The sequence below is a fragment of the Opisthocomus hoazin genome, chromosome 3 (genome assembly GCF_030867145.1).
Source record: "Opisthocomus hoazin isolate bOpiHoa1 chromosome 3, bOpiHoa1.hap1, whole genome shotgun sequence".
NCBI lineage: Eukaryota > Metazoa > Chordata > Aves > Opisthocomiformes > Opisthocomidae > Opisthocomus > Opisthocomus hoazin.
This window is the reverse complement of record NC_134416.1, coordinates 67,384,154-67,404,559: the sequence shown is the minus strand read 5'-3', so window position 1 is coordinate 67,404,559 and position 20,406 is coordinate 67,384,154. Positions and strand designations below refer to the sequence as shown.

General features: G+C 41.9%; 1 long non-coding RNA gene across 1 annotated transcript; it reads left to right on the top strand.

Moving 5' to 3' along the window:
* The first annotated feature begins 2,631 nt into the window (after positions 1–2,631).
* On the top strand, positions 2,632–4,635 carry LOC142360753 (uncharacterized). Its single transcript, XR_012763332.1, has 3 exons — positions 2,632–2,670; positions 3,657–3,710; positions 4,535–4,635. It is a non-coding gene; the product is annotated as an uncharacterized LOC142360753 (long non-coding RNA).
* The last annotated feature ends 15,771 nt before the right edge of the window (positions 4,636–20,406 follow it).

Below are 20,406 nucleotides of genomic sequence, written 5' to 3'. Positions count from 1 at the left end.
CTGAAGTTCAGGTCAGATGTATCCCACTTTTAATTGCTTACCCTGATTTTATTCAGTTCATACTTTGGGGTATTAAGCAGTTAATTACATCTTATGCCTCAAGCTGGGCATCCATAAAAAATGTGCTGTTCCTGACCATGTGGGAAAACCCCAGAAGAAGTGACCTCCCTGTTAGCTTTGTCGTAAATGCAAGCATGCAATCCAGTCCTTCCTTGCACTCTCTCACTTTGGGCTTGCCACCTTTATCTGCAACACCTTTCCTTACTGTCTTCATACCTCTATACAACGGTAGGATAAATGTCCTACTTTCATCTGGAAAGGCTAGTCCTTCCACCTAGAAAGCCTACAACAATTTGTCGTATTGATTCATTCCCAAAACCGAGCAGGAAAAGCACTCCTGTCATCACATGGTCAAAAGCTGGTAAGTTAGTACAGGATGGATTTTTCTGCCAGTCTCTTTCTCCAATACAAGAGAAAGCATATTTGGGGGATGTGTTAGCTTAGTGTGGGAGAGGAATCCAGGAGCACTTTCAAACTCCAGATTTGGAGGGTGGTTCAACCACAGTAAACTTCACGAGGCCTGAAGTGCTCCAGCATGTGTTTTTCTCTATCCACTGGCAAAACTTTCATCTTGTCCTTCAGATGGACATCTTTTGTCCATGACTTGATCTGACCTTGGCACCGATAGTGCTGCATGGGGAGGAATAGTGGGGAATCTCTATGCGAATACTGCAGGATCTAAAGTCCCTGCCATCTGGGCTGTTTCCCTCATGGTAACGTGTAACTCTGTTTGTACTTTCCAAAGCCATTCTACATTTAATGTCCCACTCCCGTACACACCTTTCTCATACAAAGAGTTTCTCACTGTAGCAGAAGAAACTTAGTTTTGATTGAATAATTTGATTACCTCCCTGCAGCTGTCACAGGCCATTTGGAGCATGACATTTAAAAGAAGCAATGGCAGGATAATTCTTATGGCAGCTTTCTTAGGTGATTCCCCTCCCTTGTCTGGTAATTTGAGCTTGTGCATTCTCCACTTGGCTGCATGCATGTATGGCTTTTAGTATACATAGGTGTTAGCTCAATGAGATGTGACTAGTTTTTAAATACATAAAATGTTTAGGTATGTGTATTTTGTGCTGAAATCCTGCTTAATCCTCTGTAATGATTTTAAGAGACTGACAGGGAAGTGCTACCAGCTTTCAATTCAAGAGAACATTTTAGCATTTGATAAACTCTGTACATGCGTGAGTGCTGGCATGAATAGGAACGGAAGCAAGCAGTTTAATGAAATAGAAACATGTAAGAAAATGGCAATGGTGTGACTGCTGCTATGTTCAGCTAATTGGTGTGTGCTTTGCTACTGATACAGAACGAAATACTGCCTCATTGATGTATGTGAAAACGTAAATATGTTGGGGGCTGCACTTTGACTCATTTAGGTGAATTACTTGGAATAATATTTTTTTACCTTCAAACTCTGCATCTAAGTGTTTATCTTTTTTTTTCAGCAAGTGTTTAGATTGTACTTCTGTGTACTTATTGATAATGTTTGCTTATAAATATTTCTCTGATCTATGAATTAATTTAGATTATAACTTTTATATTCCTGTAGCTCCAGATTCCTTGCACTGTTCTTGGGAAAAATCTTTTCTTGGTTACAATACTTTTACATAGTAATGACACTGATTATCTGTATTTTAAACATTTTTATTAATGTGTTCTGATATAGGAGATTTTAGGGTTTACATGTCTTGCTTCTAAATAAAAAGGATATTGTGTTTTAGAAAGGATCCTATAATTGAAGTAAAACAAATGTTTTAAAAAGCCTCTAAACTTAAATGGTATTTGTACTACTACATGTTAATGTTTTAAGGTTTTCGATTTTTCGTCACTTATATTTTCAATCACACTGTTACATTATGTAATACACAAATCACTATCTTTTACATTTGGTTCATTCTGTTTTACTCCTACAGAGAATTTTATTTAAAAAAAACTCATCTGTTTGCTTTTTGGTTGTTGTTCCCAATGTATGAGGAATGAATTTGCAGTATTAGGCAATGGAATACCCCCCTGGAATCAGCTCCATAAACAACAGTTTATCTGTGGCATTATCTGTCGAGTGTGTTTATCTTGAATAAGAGCTTTGAGGAACTAGTAGCATTTTGTTTTATCGAGTATCATTTTTCCTGTTTTGAACCTGAACTCTTTCGAGGAATTTTACTTAAAAACATGTAAAGCTTAATACATAGGAAACACCTGTTCTGTTCTGGGTACTGCTGAACTTACTAAATGTAGAGAGGGAGACAGAACCGATGTCCCAGTTCATTGAAAAGAGGGAGGTTAAGGAGACAGGGCACTTATAGTCCTTATTTCAACAGCTGTGCTCCACCAGGCTCCAACTGTGTTGTTCTGAGCTAACGCAAAGCAGTAGTAGCCAGTGCATTTTCCTGTTTCACAAACCAAGGACAAGGGCTTGAGCTGCAATCTCGCCTATTTGGAGGCAGCAGCAATGATTGCGTTTGTAACTGTGTTTTGATTAGAGCTTCTAGAAGCTCTTTGAGCTTGATTTGATTTACTGTTTTTTCTTTATTTCTCTATGTGAAGGTCTTTTAAGATGAATGAAAAGGCCCTCAGAAAACACACTCTCTGCAAGAGGTGTTGCTGGTGAGTTCACTGCTAGCTGAAGGTATGTACAGCTGAGCTAAGCTAATGACTCTTTGCTGCCAAAAGGGGCAACCACACTCCCTCCCCAGTGACAACTCACTGACTCTTCTCTGAACCAGTTCAGCTTGCTGTCCCAGTAGGATACAGTTTCCTTTCCCTCTGGGCAAATGAGTTTTCTGCTACTTTAATTAATGAAATCAACTTGGCCATGGACAGTATGTCCAATGAGTGAGTGGCAAGAGAACTGTCAGCAGCACAAGATACAGGGAGGGGCAGATGTCAGGTAATGGGGGAAATCATTGCATGGAAAGCTGTCTGAAGTCGCTGGTTAGTAGGAGCGTACTGAGTCCTGAACAGGCCTATCAAATGTAGCACAGAGCTGACTTAGAGCTCTTTTACTCCTTTCCATACACAGCCTCCTCTGTAGTGATAGAGTATAAAAAAATCAATTGTATGAATTTAATTTATAATATTAGTCAGGGCTGATTCAGACAAACACATCTGCTTCTTTAACCTCCCCTTTTCCACAAGAGGATTCAAACTTGTTTCACACCCTCCTCCTCATAAAAAAACCCTTCTTTTATTCTCTTCCATGGATTAGAGCTTTGGCCATGGGGGCGTGATAGGTGTTGCAGTTTGTGTGTCACTTGGGTCACAGAAGAAGCAGTATTTTGGTTTTTTATAGCTGGAATCCACAGTGGCTGTTTTGTTTCATTCTCATTCAGCTCTATTTTACACTTTTCTTTCCCATTTTCCAATGCACATCATTGGGCTTTACTGGCATGACTTACTTTCACATCAACTGGAATTAGGAAACTCAACCTGAATCCCTGAAACTGTCCATAGAAATTACTTTTCTTATTGCATCCTATATGAAATAAAGCAACACTGCCTTTTAAAGAAGAATTCTCTGACCTAGGGACGGGCTCTTGGCAAAGAAATAACATTGTCTTGTTTTCCTTCTCTGCTCCCTCTTTTTCTTGCAGATATTTGAGAGAAATCAGGTCTTTGAAAGAACCAAATAAATTTGAACTCTCCAGGTCAGTCATTTTATGCTTGGCTTCAGTGCACTTGACTGAACAAGTAAAGAATGTAAAATCAAAACAAGAAATCCAGTATTATCTATATATCCTATTACATTTTTCATCATAGCAAAAGCTGTCAGGGCTAGCGGGAGTTGATGGGAAGATACACTGCTGCCTGTGTTTCTCCTCTTTGTGGTTAGTATCTGCTTTCCCAGTGGAACACAAACATCCTGATAGAAATTGCACAAAATATAATTTGCCAAAATAAAAGCTTTAAAAGTGGAGTCCTTTATTTTCCTCAAAAACAGCAGGTCACAGAACCATTCTTAATATCACCCACACATTAAATAGAGAAGGATCTAATTAAAGATATTGTCTATTGTCTATTTTATGGTGCACAGTACTCATATCCTCTCTAAAGATAACCAGAAATATCTGCCTTTATACTGCAAAACATTGGAGACAGGATATCATGAAAACAGGATTTGTATAATTGTGAACCATATGATTTAGAAACAGAAGAGCTGTTTGGACTACACCTAGATCTTGCCAAGACTGAATTTTCTAATTAGATTGTTTTCCTCAGGGAACATACTATGAACATTTCTGAAATTTATACTGTGCTACTATAAAGCACATATTGTATCCATTTTCTTCTCTAATCAAACTACTTTTAATTACCTGTGATCTAGGAAATTAATTTCATTCTCTAACTTATGTTCCTGTAATTGTAAGCAAGTGACTTTCTCCTTGATCATTACACCTGAAAAACAAGGACCTATCTTAATGTTCTCTGCTGATTTGGATCTTTTTTGTTCTTTCTTTTTGTTTGCCTCTAGTTCAGAGTCTTTACATTATGCATGGCAGTAAATACCTAAGGACTTTGCTCACCCCTGAAGTACTAACTGGCCAATCTGAGTCTCCCTGGCTGGTGCATCCCAGATGAGGTAGGAAAACAGATGCTTTTCCCAATCAAGCTAGAACCCTGTTTCAGGAAGTCAGGAACACAAGATCAGCAGGGTGTTAGCAGGTTTGCTGGGTGATGGAGGAAGGAAAAATAACAGGTTAACAGCAGGAGGCCTTCCTCTACCAGTGATAAAACGTTCCTCTTTGCCTAACTGGCTTGATTGCAGCATCTTCTTGGGCAATATTTATTGCTAGCTGTTAAAAGGATCTTCTTCCCTTTGATTCTGATGTGTAATGTCTTTTAGATAACAGTCTATACCTGCATTTCCTTCCTCTAGCTTCCTCATTATGTCAAGTTCTAAATGTGTATAAATTACTGTCAATGCTATTTCTTCCCAACATTTCTCCTCCTTTCCCTATACAAATAATTTTGCGCTGACTTTCATTTCCCAGTGACATTTCACTTGACTATCTCCTCAGTACATTTCTGACGTTCTAACCTTTACAGTTTCCTTCTTATTGATATCTCTTTCCTCTCTTATGTTTACATCAGTGTTCTATCTAACACAAACTAAATACCTGCAATTAAGGTGATAGTTTCACACCTGTCAGATAACTGAATTAGCTCTGCTTAGAAATAAGAAATCCACTGGGTTCTGATTTCATAAATTGATATGTTTTGATTGCAGTTTCTCAGTCAGTTTCTGAGGCTGATATGTCAACTGCACTTTTTTTCCTTTAAACAAAACAAGTATTAATGCTTTTCTCTTTTCTAGTGCATGTTGTGACCCCTTGTCTGTTTCTTTTCAGGAAAAGAAAGTGATTTGTAACCTACTGTTACAAATTACTGTTGTAATTTCTTTTCATATACCTAAGAGTTTTTTCCACCCCAAAAAATAGTAATATCAGTTTTAGGACAAACTCTGGGGTTTAAGGGATATCATGAGAATGGGTCAGAGCTGTTTGCTGTGCCTCTTTGCTTATCACATGCCGTGCGAGAGAGTTTGACAATCACCATCCCACTGGCATGTGAAAGCCCCCAGGAGTGTCTCAGCAGACAGGCAACTGCACTGTCTCAGCTTTGCCAGCATCCAGGGGGCTGCTCAGCGCATCAGAGAAGATACAGCGTTACCTGCAACAGAGGGAGGCAAAAGTAGTGCCACAAGCTAGGCTCTGTTTTTTCACAGTCAGTGTTCATGTGTCGCAATGCTGACAAAGCTTCTCTTGCTGGTAGTGTGATGGCACTGTGGGTGCTGTGAGCTGTGATAGTTTTAGTAGTTGCAAATCTGGCTAATTTTATGAACACACAAAGAAAAACATGGATATAGATGAAGGTCTAATGATGAAGTATACAGGCAATAGTTCAATTTGTATGATAAACTAAATCAAATTAAATTTATTATTCCCCTCTGTTATGCTTGTCATGAAAATAAACCCCCAATTTTCTTGTTGTCTCTAGTTATCTTACAAATAAGACATTACAGCTAAAATAGAAGGCAGAAGGGGAAAGTAGAAAACATTGTTTACAAATATATGAACAGCTGTTTTGAAGCAGAGAATGCTGTAGATTCCCATCATTAGTTCTATATTCTCTTGCTGAGTGAACGCTTGACAATTGCCTTGTCCTAACAATACAGTCATCAGTATGTTTCTCCTGCTGATCAGTTTATAGCTCAACTTATTGATACTGGAGACTGTTTTGGCAGGACAATGTACCTCATGCAGGACATATTTAATAATATTTTAAAAGCTGGGTTTAGTGAGGTAGCATCAGCTGTTTATAAACTGATATTTAAAGAAAATAGGACAGTTCTTTTGCTTCACTGTTTAGCTGGATATTAAATGTTGAATACTGTACATACGATGAATAGTCCATTCAGATGTTTTAGTAAATTGACTTTGTTTGTTAGAAAAGGGCATCAGAATCCCCAGAGAGGCAAAATTATCATGCATAGTATTTGCAGTGTATTGGTTGTCCAGTTCTATTAGTTTTTACTTGCATTTTACTACTGATGAATGTTCCAATCCTTTATATGGGGAAGAGGGCTAACGTACTTCATGAGGCTGGAAAATGTGAATGACTTTCATCTACGGCTAAAACTGAAGGGAATACAAAGTACATGAGGAATGAAAGACTTGGAGATAACAGAAGGAACTAGAATTTTTAAAATGGCCTAAAATGCTAATGAGTTAGACATTGCCCACACTTACCTATTTTTTCCTGAAAGGCAAAGGAAGAACACAATCTAAAGGCAGGAACCCAGGCTCATAAACAGCACTGTGATATTAGAATGGCTCAGAAAAGCAAGTAGAAAACCCTGAACGCTGGTGAAAAAAACAGATAAAATGCAATGCATAGAAGTATGTCTCAAATCTTACTCCTCTCCAGATGTCAGAAACTTACCTGCTTCCAGGCATGGAGACTGAAAGCCTTCCCAAGACAAATACACCTTGGCATTTGGTTTGAAATAATGGAGCAGATCTTCCTTCTTTCTGTCAAGACAGAGGTAAACAATACAGCACTTCTGCCAAGCAATGTGTTTTATTTAATGATCTGCATTAAGTGAAGAATGGAGAAGAGTAAGAAAGGCTGTGTACTCCATCAATTGGGATCCTTACCTTGCTGGGGAGTAAGGGAGGGGAATCTTGCCTTCCAGTCTGGCTTCCACAACCGTTTATGGATTTTAGGTTCAGCAGCCATTGAGAAGAACCTGAAGATTGTCATGTAAGCATGAACTATAGTCTAGATTTCCCTGCCCTGTGTTGGTGTCACTGTTGGTGTTCCAACCACGAAAATATGGACTCGGGTTACTCCTACTTTCTTCCTCTTGCACCTATTATTCTTCAATTATTTTTTTGCTCTGTGAGGGGCACAGTTTTAAATGGAAAGCAAATTCACCTATCTTAAACTGCTGACCTGTAGGCTGGTGACTTCTTTCTAAGAGATGGAAGAAGAGCAGGACATTAAAACCAATTTTTATAATTCCTGGGTAAGCATTTGAATGTCCAAGGTACTAACTACAAGGCAGGCATCGTTTAAAATCAATAAACAAGTAAAACATTTTCTGAAGAGCCTGTTTTTTTTACCTCTGTAAGGGACATGTCAGATCAATCACTGTGCCCCACCCTGCCTGGCTTTCCTTGTTGGCCGTGTCCCAGCCCTGTGGACACCATTACCCTGGTCTCCCAGGTGCTTCCTGACAGGCCCTGCCTGCAGCTCCCCAGTCAAACTCTCCAAGCATATGTCACCACAGGAGATCAACAGCTGAGGCAGTCAGTGGATGTCTGAGCAGAAATCTCACCCACAATGTGGCAGGCCAAAAAGAAACAGTTGCAGGCAACGCAGAGAGCTATGCTGGCTGAAAGACATCTTTAAAACTACAAAGAAGGGTGATTTCCTAGGTGCTTCATTGCTCAAGAAACAAAACTTTCTCTGTGTTCTTCCATATAAGACATTATTGATATGATCCTGTTTGCACCATGAAGTTATCTTCCTGGCTTCATGAGTGTAAGGTATCAGGCCAGGAGACAAAATGGTCTCAGTGAGTTCTGTTCTTGTTATGTATAAGGTGTGATTTAATTTTGTAATTGACAATTGTTTGTTTCGTATACAGGTATTTTATATATGTTATGCTGTGCACATACAGTTATAGAGTGATGACAGCAGAACTTCCATATCAGACTATGAAAATGCGGGTGTCCTGGTACACCTCTGCTCACCCTGTTTCCAGAGAAGATGCTAGTGGGTGTACTCAAAAATGCAGCTATGGTTTGCTGCAGTATCTACCATTCCATGTGCAACATGTTTTTCTATGTTATGTTGCCTTGTTAGACAAGTGTATTGTGTATTTATTTGCTTCGATTTGTCCAGTCCCTTATTCTACCTGCATCATTTAACTCAGTCTGATTTCTTTATAGCTTCTAAAGAATTTTGGTGATGGGATGACACTTAAGACTACCTTGTAATGTATGTTTAAACACTTTGCTGAATCTAGAGCCTGACTGTATTAGTAAGTACATTAGATTAATCATTTCTCCTTAGTCTTTTTACATAATAATACTGGCGGTTACCATGCTACTCTAAGTTCCTCAAGAGTTTCAATAAGCTGGTAATTTGGCTTATAATTAACAATATATGTTTTTGCCATGAAAGAAAAAATTAAGTGAGTAAGATTCTTTAATCTGATACGGTCATTACTGCTAAAACTTTTCTCAGGGCTTAATACTTCAAATAAAAGCATTTGAGATGTAAAAAGTGAAAAATATTGTGTAAGTCAGCACACAACCAGCAAACACACATCTCAAAATCAGATTATGTCAGTTCAGTCAGCTTCAGATGCATTCAAAGAGTGAAATTGTCCATCCCAAATGTTTCTTTTGCTTCTGAAACACACAGATTCTAAATGGCAAAATGCGTCTTTTTCGCATTCATCTGAGAGATATTTTTCTCCATAGCTGCAATGTGTCTGAATGGGAATTTCATTCCAGGTCAACATTCTTACCTGCTGACTTCTTGTCTTCTGCACACACACACACAAAAATTGCCTGCCTGCAAAACGATGGTTTCTAGAATAGTATTGATATTGGGTTTTAATGGATTGAATTTTTTCTTTTTTTTTTTTTTTTTTTCAACTGAGCTAGCATAGGTCATTAAAGAGTTGTTATACCTTACCAACCTTTACTTTACAGGGATAATCTAAAATTTCTTAACATCTGATATGAGGTTAATTTCTTATTGTTGATTCAACCACTCTTTCCTCTAGTTTTCCATTGTTTTTAGATTAGTAATTTATCTGCCTTAGGTTCTTCTGGGGTAATTTTAATCCTTGATTTGCCTTTGCTGATGCATTTTGAATTGAGACACATAGTGTATTTTTAATGGCACATGTTAGAATTTTCTATAAATTGGGAAATATGTTTATCTTTGTATGACCAAAATGTAAGCAAAAGAAGTCTTTCTTATTCCTATGCAAGTCATCATAGACTTGCACAAATAAATGGTTTCTAAGTTTAGGTAAACAAGTAAAATAGGGAAACTACCCTGGAAAAAAAGGAGAAATTTCCAGACCCTGCAAATGAAAAGATTCAGAGCATGTGAGCAGAAGCTCTTCAGCCACCTCTGTCTGATCACTTCCCTATTATCTATCATTGCTCTTTTACTTTTTCTAGTGCCTCTCAGGTTCACCGGTACACATGACAGGATGTATTTACAGCTGAAGATCAAAAGACTTTAATAAGAACTTTCCAAATGTGTCTGAGTTTCACAACTGACTTTGTTTTCTGTTTTACTACATTTTTTTTCTGCCAACCAATTAATCAAACTCAACCTTGCTGACGGAGGTTCAAAACACCGACAGTAACTAACCAGACTGAGTTGGTCTTCTGTCCTAGTTGCGCTCACAGCTGATAAGCAGGAACCTTACACATGGGAGCACCAGTTTCTCTGACAAAGGCGAGAGGGCTTGGCTGCAGGCAGCTCATAAAATCTCCTGCTGGAGTGGATTCATGAAATTTACCGTTTATTGATGAATTTCAGAGACGGAGAATCATCAGGTCAGTAATGCATTAATACTATGCAATGTCATCTCCTTGTTCTACGTAACATTCCCTTCCTTTATAGACCAAAAATGTCATGTTTAGCCTCTAAGCTACAGTCTCACACTCGCGGCTTGTTTCCTCTTGGTTTTGTAGCATTATGGTCAATCTGATCTCATTATCTACCACTGCTTTGTATTGTGTCTGTACTGTAGATTTCTACAACTGTACTGTAGATCTCTACAAGTGTACTGTATAACTGTAGCTTGTTGTTCATTTCATGGTGCCTGGCTTTGTACTTTGGGAGTTCTGAAGTGCATGTTGTTCAAGTGAACCTCTCTTACAGGGAATCTGGGCCGGCCAGTTTGAGCACCACCAGCTACAGTGTTCTCAGCATTCTTAGCTTTACAGTGAGCTTTGGCATCATTTGCAACATTTATCTAATCTTGTCTTTTCATATTTTCTTCAGAAAAACAATGAATACAATTAGGTTTTAATATAAGTTTTAATTAAACAGTCTTATCTGGGTTTTGTTTTTTGTTTGTTTGTTTAATAGGACCAGTGTGTTGTTTAGCATAAAAGATGAACGGTGTTCACCACTCATGAGCAGCTATTTAATTTTTCACTTTTATCTTCTTCATTCAGTATTTGGCCTTATATTTTATTTAATTCAAATTATAAGATCATGCACTGAAGCTGGAATTATTAATTTCCTCACAGACTTTACTGCAGTACTCAGTACAGTGTGTCACGCTTTTCTCAGTGCTTCTGAGGCACTTACTTGAATACATTTCCAATGAACTCCTCTGAGGTACAATGTTATGAATATTCCTGTTTTACTGAGAAGGAACTGAGATACATGGAAACTAAGATTGCAGTTTCACAAGAAATTAAGAAGATGCACTGTGTTTTTTTCTTTCTTTTCATTTGTTAGGCCATTTCATGAGTCATTTCAGTCTGTTACATAGGAAACTTCTTTTTTCTTGATCCCTGGGGAAACTTCCTTCTGCATTAAAGTGTTGTACAGGCTCATGGGATGGTTTCATGAGGAGATGGGATGGTGGAATTGGGGTTCTCTACCTGTCAAGAAAGATGGGCAGTTAGGTATGTTTACCTGTATCTCTTCCAAGGTCATAACAAGACTAAAAGCAGCATGGAAGGAGCTGTGTTTATAGCCATCAGTTAGCTTAAAGGCCAGTTGTTTCCACAAGCTATTGCTACATGTTTCAACAATTAAAAGTGCATATAGTCATGTGGTCCTGTTTAGATGTCTTGGTACATTATGTAACCTCATGTAGTCTTCATGTTGTCATGTACCTATCTGTGGTGCTGTGTTCTGAATTAGTTTTTTGAATTTTCACATTTCAAACTTTTGAATGATGCTTTTGAATTAGCAGTTTTTTTCTTCATAGGCCTCTGCAGCAGCTGAGGAGAGCAAAATGAACAGAAAGCAGTACACATACGAAGGAGTACATGGACTCTTCATTAGCATGCAGGACATATACTAGAGTTAAGAAGACTTCTTTTCAGTATTATGAACCTTGCCTAGTTACCACGCAAGAGACATGGTTTCAGCTACCTCATACAAAAGTCACAAGAACAGAAGTTTTTTAACACTGGACAGGTGCTTATTGATAAAAAGAGAGAGTCAGGCAATGTTTGAACTGAGATACTGCCAAGAGAGAAGATGCTGATCACAGCATATTGATGAACCCCAAATCCTCAGCTCCCCTGCCATGTATTCTCATTATAACTTGCTCTTGTATCATCTGAGGATACATGACTTGTTTACTTAGAAGTAAGATTTCTATCAGTAACTTGATGCCTTTGCTTGCTGATAATCTATTGGCTAAAGAATGGAAGAATCTCTTACTGTCCTTTTGACTCCCAATCTCTATCAGAACTAAAGGTTCGTGCCTGACCTGGTACTGATGTTGCCTTGGCTGATGGTGAGGTATGGGCATGTAGACAGCCGGTAGCTTCGAGCCCCACAACCCCTGTGACATACAGAAGTCTCAAGTGTTTCTAGACTACATTTAGTTATGTCTTTTTTTCCTCTGGCTGATGTTGGTGATGAAGGGGTGAAGCTGAGTCTCCTGTGACAGCAACATTACTTTGAGGATCATAGTTTACCTCTGTTTCCATCAGATGGGAGAAATGTTTCAAGTGTCTCTTTTGTGAGACTGAGCACAGTAACATGGTTAATAACATTTTCAAGGCTCTCTGAGGAGCCATGCTGTGCTGTTGAAAGTGCCCAATTAGAATAGCCCAATATTCTGTCTTCCAAAACATAGCAACTCTTCATAGTTATTTCACAAAATCAGTCAACAGTGTGCTCTAACTGTGGATGACTTCTTTGAGATAGGTAAGCTGTGAATATCACAGTTGAGTGGAAAGTGCATGGTGAAAATGATTACCACTAGTGAAAAGTGAAATTGCCATAATGAAAGCTGAAACGAGCTTAAGTGATTTTCTTTGTACGACCCTGGATCTTTTTGGTAGATGCTAGGATGTGATCTACTTCTCCAGAGGGCACAAAGTTACAGGAATTCTATGTTAATTCTTCCAGTTTCTCCTTGTTCACTTTCATACTTTCTAACTCTTGTAAAGTAACAGGAACTCCACAGACAGAACATTTTTTTTCTGTGATCCTTACTTATACTGACAATGCACTTATCTCATGCTCTGAGAGAGGGTCGTTTGGAGAAAAATAGCCTGCAATCATAATGAAAGCTGTATTTGTTGTTGTCCCTATCCTGCTAAGGTAGGTAGATGTTATCTTGAGTGCTTGGTTTATCGCATCTCATTTTACACAGTGAAAGAGGACAGTTTCTAAGGGAGTTGCCAGCCAACCAGAAAATCTCTGTATAAAAGATCCTGGACAACCCAATGCATTTCTGTACACTGAAAGTCTGGTTATTTATTTCCTACATGAGTAAAACTTAATGAAAGTGAAAATGTTTTAGAAAATATCTGTCATTTTTGAATGGTTGTAAGGTTTAGCTTTATATAAAAAATTTTTGCACTGTTTCAAAAAGCTGGTGATAGCTGCTCTCAGATTGGAAAGAGGAACTTTCTAGCTCTGTGCAAATGGTAACCAAAATTTTTGGCAGCTTCTGTTTCTTCAGTGTTCAGGAACCAAAAAGAATTTAGCAAGACTGCCAAAGAGTGTAGCAGGCAAATGTGTTTAATCCACGACACAAAAATTGCATAAACATGGCTGCTCTCCCAAAGTCCTTCTTCTTGTGCCTGTACCATTTTTTAGGCTGAGTTTCCAGTGCAGTGTTTGGGAATACTGACAGAGTTGCCTCTATTGTGCTCAACACAAGCAGACATGACTAAGAAATTACTTTTCCTCCATTAAGTGCAATTTGGCTAGCTAATGATGGGAAATGAAGTGAAGTACTTTTGTTCAGTCCCTTTAGCCCTACATCCTCCCTGGCCATGAAGGATCCTTTTAACCAGTGGTGTCTGTAAATGCTTTTTAGCTGCTTGGGATCTCAACAGAAAATTCTGTAGTACTCTTGCAACACCGTTTTAAGAGGACAACATTATATAGGATAAGAACACTATACGCTATTCATTGTCAAAATCATATGAACAAGATGGAAAGCAGACAAATTGGCTGTTAGCTGGTGCAGGACAATTTCATTTTCTGTTAAGCTCCCCTACTTTAACCTAAGGAAGGTTTAACCTAAGGAAGGTTAAAAAAAACTTGTCCCCCAGATGAACAAGAATGACAACCTCGTATCAACCGACAAGGAGAAGACTGAGGTATTCAACAACTTCTTTGGCTCATTATTCACTGGCAACCTCTCTCCTCACCAATCCTGAGTCGATGGATGGCAAGATGGGGACCACGGAGATAAAGTTCCTCAGGTTCATGACCACCTGAGGAAACTGAACATAGATAAGCCTATGGCACCTGATGAGATCAATCCCAGACTCCTGATGGTGTTAGGTGATGTCATTGCCAAGTCACTCTTCACAATATTTGAAAGGTCATGGCAGTCAGGAGAAGTCCCTGATGACTGGTAGAAGGAAAATATTGCACCCATTTTTAAAAAGGATAGAAAGGAGGACCCTGGGAACTACCGACCCATCCACCTCACCTCTGTGCCTGGGAAGATCATGGAACAGATCCTCCTAGAAGCTATGCGAAAGCACATAGAGGACGGGGAGGTGATTTGAGACAGCCAGCATGGCTTCACCAAAGGCGAGTCCTGCCTGACCAACCTCGTGGCTTTCTATGATGGAGTGACTATGTCACTCCATGAGCCAGCAGTGTGCCCTGGCTGCCAAGAAGGCCAATGGGATCCTGGGGTGCATCAGGAAGAGTGTGGCCAGCAGGACGAGGGAGGTTCTCCTTCCCCTCTACACTGCCCTGGTGAGGCCTCATCTGGAGTACTGTGTCCAGTTCTGGGCTCCCCAGTTCAAGAAAGATGAAGAGCTACTGGAGAGAGTCCAGCGGAGGGCTACAAGGATGGTGAGGGGACTGGAGCATCTCCCCTACGAGGAGAGGTTGAGGGAGCTGGCCTTGTTCAGCCTGAAGAAGAGAAGGCTGCGAGGGGACCTTATAAATGCCTACAAATATCTGAAGGGTGGGTGTCAGGAGGATGGGACCAAGCTCTTTTCAATGGTGCCCAGTGACAGGACAAGGGGCAATGGGCACAAACTGAGGCACAGGAAGTTCCGTCTGAACATGAGGAAGAACTTCTTCCCTCTGAGGGTGACGGAGCACTGGAATAGGCTGCCCAGGGAGGTTGTGGAGTCTCCTTCTCTGGAGATATTCAAGACCCGCCTGGACAAGATCCTGTGCAGCCTGCTGTAGGTGACCCTGCTTCGGCAGGAGGGTTGGACTAGATGACCCACAGAGGTCCCTTCCAACCCCTACTATTCTGTGATTCTGTGATTCTGTGATGTCAGTGGACAAGGTAAAAGCAATGGATATCATCTAGCAGGAATTCTGTAAGGCCTTTGACATGGTTCCCCACAACATCCTTCTCTCTAAATTGGGAAGATATGGATTTGATGGGTGGACTGTTTGGTAGATAAAGAATTTGTTGGATGGTCTCATCCAGAGGGTAGTTATCAATGGTTCAATGTCCAGATGGACACCGGTGACAAGCGGTGTCCCTCAGGGGTCTGTACTGGGACCAGTGCTGTTTAATATTTTCATCAATGACATAGACGGCAAGATGGAGTGCACCCTCAGCAAGTTTGCAGATGACACCAAGCTGAGTGGTGCAGTTGACATGTCAGAAGGATGGGATGCCATCCAGAGGGATCTGATGGAATTTCATATTTGTCTCTCTTTCTTATTAAGTACCCCACAGAGCATACTTTTCAGAATAATGAAAAGGCTTGAATAAGGTTTGAAAAAATCAGAAGTAAAAAATACAGGACCCTTTCTAGGAAGCTTTACATGCACTTTCAGGTTGCTCAGTCCTTAAAGGAGAGATTTCTGTAAAGAGTCATGTTAGGTAAATAACTAAACTCAAATCAGTTGATTTGCTTCGTGTAAAATGCGTGTAAATTGGCAGAGTTGAAAAAGAAAAAAAAGGAGTGGAGGAGTGATGTAGAAGCCATGTGTTTTAGATTCAGACTGTGAATTTTTTCTCATGTTTCATAACTAAATTTAGACCCATCTATAAATGTGGCCTGATGACTGGATGTTTATTGGCTGCAGTAGGTGTGCGGAGTCCACAAATGACAAAAGTAGACATACTCTGCAATCATATGCATGCACAGAAAGAGAGGCTACATTTTGGTTTATAAACCACCAAGGGGTAGCTTGCATATATTAACAATTTTGGGTAAAGGTGATGAAAGCAAAACCACAAGTTTTTTTGGTCTATTTGGCCATTAAAATGGTGCACATGTTGTTTCTCTGTAATTTAGTTTAGTGGGATTGTGACAAAGAGGAAATGCATTGTGGAGTCCTGGCTGGATGAGAGGGGACATAGCTTGGTGCCGTTGAGCAACCCAGGTTCCGATCCAGAGGTGAGCCTTGGGAGCGGCGGACACGGAACCCTGTTGGGAAGATAGAGCGACGAGCTCGGGACAATGGAGCAGGGGGACAGTCATGTCGCCGTTTCCTGCTGCACTGTCACTCCCTTCCTGCCACGCTGTCGTTTCCTGCCACAGCACTGCTTCCACATCAAGATGCAGCTCTGTACCAATCACGACAAGTTGCAGTAGTTTTGCCTATATATGGATTAGGGGGTCTAACCAATCAGATGCTGTAATTGCTTTGCTATATAAACCTTGTTTTGCAGACTAATAAAGGTGAACAATCTATACTCATATTGGGGTGACATCGTTACAACGGATCCGTAACCCACGCCAACATTTGGTAGCAGAGGATGGACGGTTTTCCCTGCAGGAATCCCTGAGACTGTGGTGAGCAGCTAGAGAGGGGGCGTGGGAACAACAGCTGGGAGGGTCCTGCCTGTGCGCAGAGGCGCAGGGCAGCCACGGACGGCAGCCTCCCAGGAATTAATCGAGCCCCACTGGGGCTGCCTGGCGCAGCTAAAATTGAACGTGGAGGCCGTGGTCGCAGGCATGGAGGTAGATGCTGCGGCAACGTTACTTGTCGGTATACTCTCTAAGAGAGGAATAGACGCAACGGCAAAGCAACTCATGAAGTTGATTAAACTGGGGCAACGATGGGGTCATTTTGCGGATACCCCTCTACTGTTTTCCGTCTGGAATGGCAAGAGTTAGGAGAGACAATGTGGGAAAGGACAATAACCGGGGAGGAAAAGGAAGAAAAGGAAATAAAAGCCATCCGCGAGCTCTGGCGAACAGTATTACAGACCTTAAAAAGCCATGAAAGCTGAACGAGAGGTGGCGTGTGCTGCAGCTCAGATGATAGCTCCGGAGCCCGGGAAAGATCATGCACCTAAGCCTGGGACATTAGCACGGGTTTTTGGGCTACCTACCGTTAGAGGGATGACTGGGATCACCTGTAACAAAATTGCCGAGATTCGGGCATGTGCGGAGCATGATTCCGGTCCGGGCAAAGAGGGGGGGGGCCCACCGGAAGTTACCGCTAAAGAAATCAAGTGGAAATGTGAGCCGGACGCGGTGGTACGACTGCCCCTGGGGAGAGGGGAGGAGTCGGGCGCGGAAGTACGACTGTCTTCCGGAAGAGGGGAGGAGCGACTGCGTTCCAGAAGAGAGGAGGAGCGGCTAGTACCACTCCCAGAGGGGGAGGGAGAAGGGGTGCGGCTTACAACATCGGTCCCTCCTGGGGCGCGGCTTGCAACATCGGCCCCTCCTCTCTATCCTCCGTTGCCGCCCTCCAGCGAGGCGTCTCCACTCCCGACTCCCTCTGATGGTGACCAGAGCGAATTGCAAGGAAAAACAGCGTGCGATCTTTTGCAGTCAGTGTTGCAGCGTCTTCAAGACATGAGCTCGCAGTTCCAGCATATGTCAATCATTGTCAACCCCCCCCACCGGGAAAATGAGGCTTCCTCTCCGAAATGTTTAGCTGGGCCTCCGGCATCGATCACACCTGCCCGCTGGAGAGGTATTATAAGGGATGCCATCCTAGATGGACAGTGGAACGTTGCCACCACTATGGGAGGTACACAGGCGTTAGCCTGTCCTGTTGTACAGGTTAATGGTCAAAGCAAATGGGAACCACATGACTGGAAAATTTTACAACAGGCCCATAGTACTGTATCTCAATATGGGGTGAGATCTGAGGCCACTCGACAAATTGTTACCTGGATTTACTCCACTGACCTGATGTGTCCACATGACTGTCGAAGTTTAATGCGATTGTTACTCACCCCTACTCAGTTCTTGTGGTGGGGAGCAGCGTGAGCACAACAGGCTATGGATGAGGCAATGCGACATCAGGACCAGCAAGATCCTTATCATGGAGTAACAGTGGACATACTTACTGGACAAGGAGTTTATGCTAACCTGGAGCGGCAATTGACCTTCCCCGCCCATGTGCTTCAATTGTCAGCACGTCTTGCCCTGGAAGCTTTCTTTGCACTGCCTGGTTTGTCTGCTTCACCTTTTGGAACTGTAGTGCAAGGAGCCACTGAAACTTACAGCAATTTCATCGACCGGCTGTATGATGCGTTAATGAATCATCCAGATTTAAATGAGGAAAGCAAGCAGCAAATGTTTCATGTGGTAGCCTTTGACAATGCCAACAAGGCTACAAAACAGCTTCTGGAAGGTCTGCCGAGAGGGGCAGGAGTTGAAGACATGCTGTCCAGGGTTGAGAGGGCTGGAGCACAAAAGCAACAGGCGGCGGTCCCTGCTGCCGTGCAAGGCGCGGTCAGAGAAGTTGTCCAGCCACTTGCAGCTGCAGTGCAACAAAACAGTCCTCTGCAGGTGCAATCGTCAGACCATCGTATTTGTTATCGGTATGGGGCAAAGGGGCACATCAGACGTTGCTGCCGTAGCGTTGTCTGGTGTGAGAAATGTCAAAAGGATACCCACGCCACAAAAGTATGTTTGGGAAACGAGAGGAGGAGTGCGGACAGAGGCCGCATGTGGAAATAAATGAATCCTCCTGGCAAAGTAAGAGTTTTTCACAACAGCCTCAAACTGCAACCAGAGGCATCTTGGGAATCGACTTGGAAACCACAACAGACGTCATCCTTAACGACACGACCGTACATGAGATCCCTAGCAATGTGGTCGAGCCAAGTATTAATTCAAACGGCAGAATGAAAGGACTTCTAGTGGGACGTTCTTCTGCCGGCGTTAAGGGACTACTAATTGTTCCTAGGGTTATCGATGCAGACTATGCGGACCAGATTCATATTATGGTCCATACCCTTTGTTCTCCTTTGTTTGTTCCAAAAGGCAGTAAGATAGCGCAGGTCCTCAATCGACCATTCTTTACCAAAGACTTCCCATGAAAACCGAAGTCTTGATTCCACAGACCCTACAGTTTTTTTTTACTACGAAGATGGACCATCGGCCTAATATGCGCATTGTGTTGAGTCAGAAAAATGCATCAGTACAAATCTATGCCATGCTAGACACCGGAGCTGACATTACAATCGTAAGTACGGGTGTTTGGCCGGAGGAGTGGCCACTAAGTGTTCCCACAATGGCTATTGCAGGTGTGGGGGGACACTCCACTCCCATGATGAGCCAATACCCTGTACAAATAAACTTTCCTGAAGGGCAGGAGGTCAGTTTAAAGGTCTGTGTCATGCAGCTGCCCAAAACTCTTCCAGCCCTAATTGGGCGCGACGTTTTGAGTCAAATTGGAGTTGTACTAACTACTGCCCCTTTTTAGTTATGGGCACTGGCGAGCAGTCGCCCAACCCACCGCTAACCTGGCTTTCCAACGAACCCATGTGGGTTGACCAGTGGCCCATGGTAGAAGAGTGACTGCAAATAACAAGGCAATTGGTAGCAGAGCAACTCGCTGCAGGCCACATCAAGCCTTCAGTCAGCCCATGGAATACCCCCATTTTTGTCATTCCAAAAAAGAGCGGCAAATGGTGCCTCTTACACGACCTACGTAAGACTAATGAGCAAATGCAACCCATGGGAGCCATACAACCTGGAATGCCATCACCTGCTATGCTTCCGTCGGGTTGGCACGTGGTCATTGTTGACCTAAAAGACTGCTTTTTCACTATACCTTTACATCCCCGAGACACTCAATGGTTCGCCTTTTCGATACCGGTAACCAACAAAGCAGCACCTTCAGAGCGATATGAGTGGGTTGTCTTGCCACAAGGCATGAGAAACTCACCCACGCTGTGTCAACTTTATGTGGCTTGGGCCTTAGCTCCACTCGGGGAGCAATGGCTGAATACAATCATTTATCATTATATGGATGACATCCTCTGCTGTCAACAGGAAGTGTTCAATGACAATTCCTTGACACAGCTGAGTACTGTTTTAGCCAGCAAGGGCCTTGTTATTGCTCCAGAAAAGGTTCAGCGATCTGTACCATGGAAGTATTTGGGGTGGCGCATCTCTGACGCTAAGATCCAACCACAAAAGTTGGAGTTAGCGACAAATTTGCGCACATTGACTGATGTACAGACCTTGCTTGGAGATATCCAGTGGGTGTGCAACTGTGCTGGTATTTCCAATGCTGACATTGCACCATTGACATCACTACTACGTGGCTCGCATCCCAGCACAGCAGTCACCCTATCACAGACGCAGCAAACAGCTTTGCAACACATCGTACAGAAGCTTCAAACAGCCTGGACTGCTAGGCGATTGCTGACTCTACCTGTTTCCTTGCTTATTTTTAATCCTGCCGAGTCGA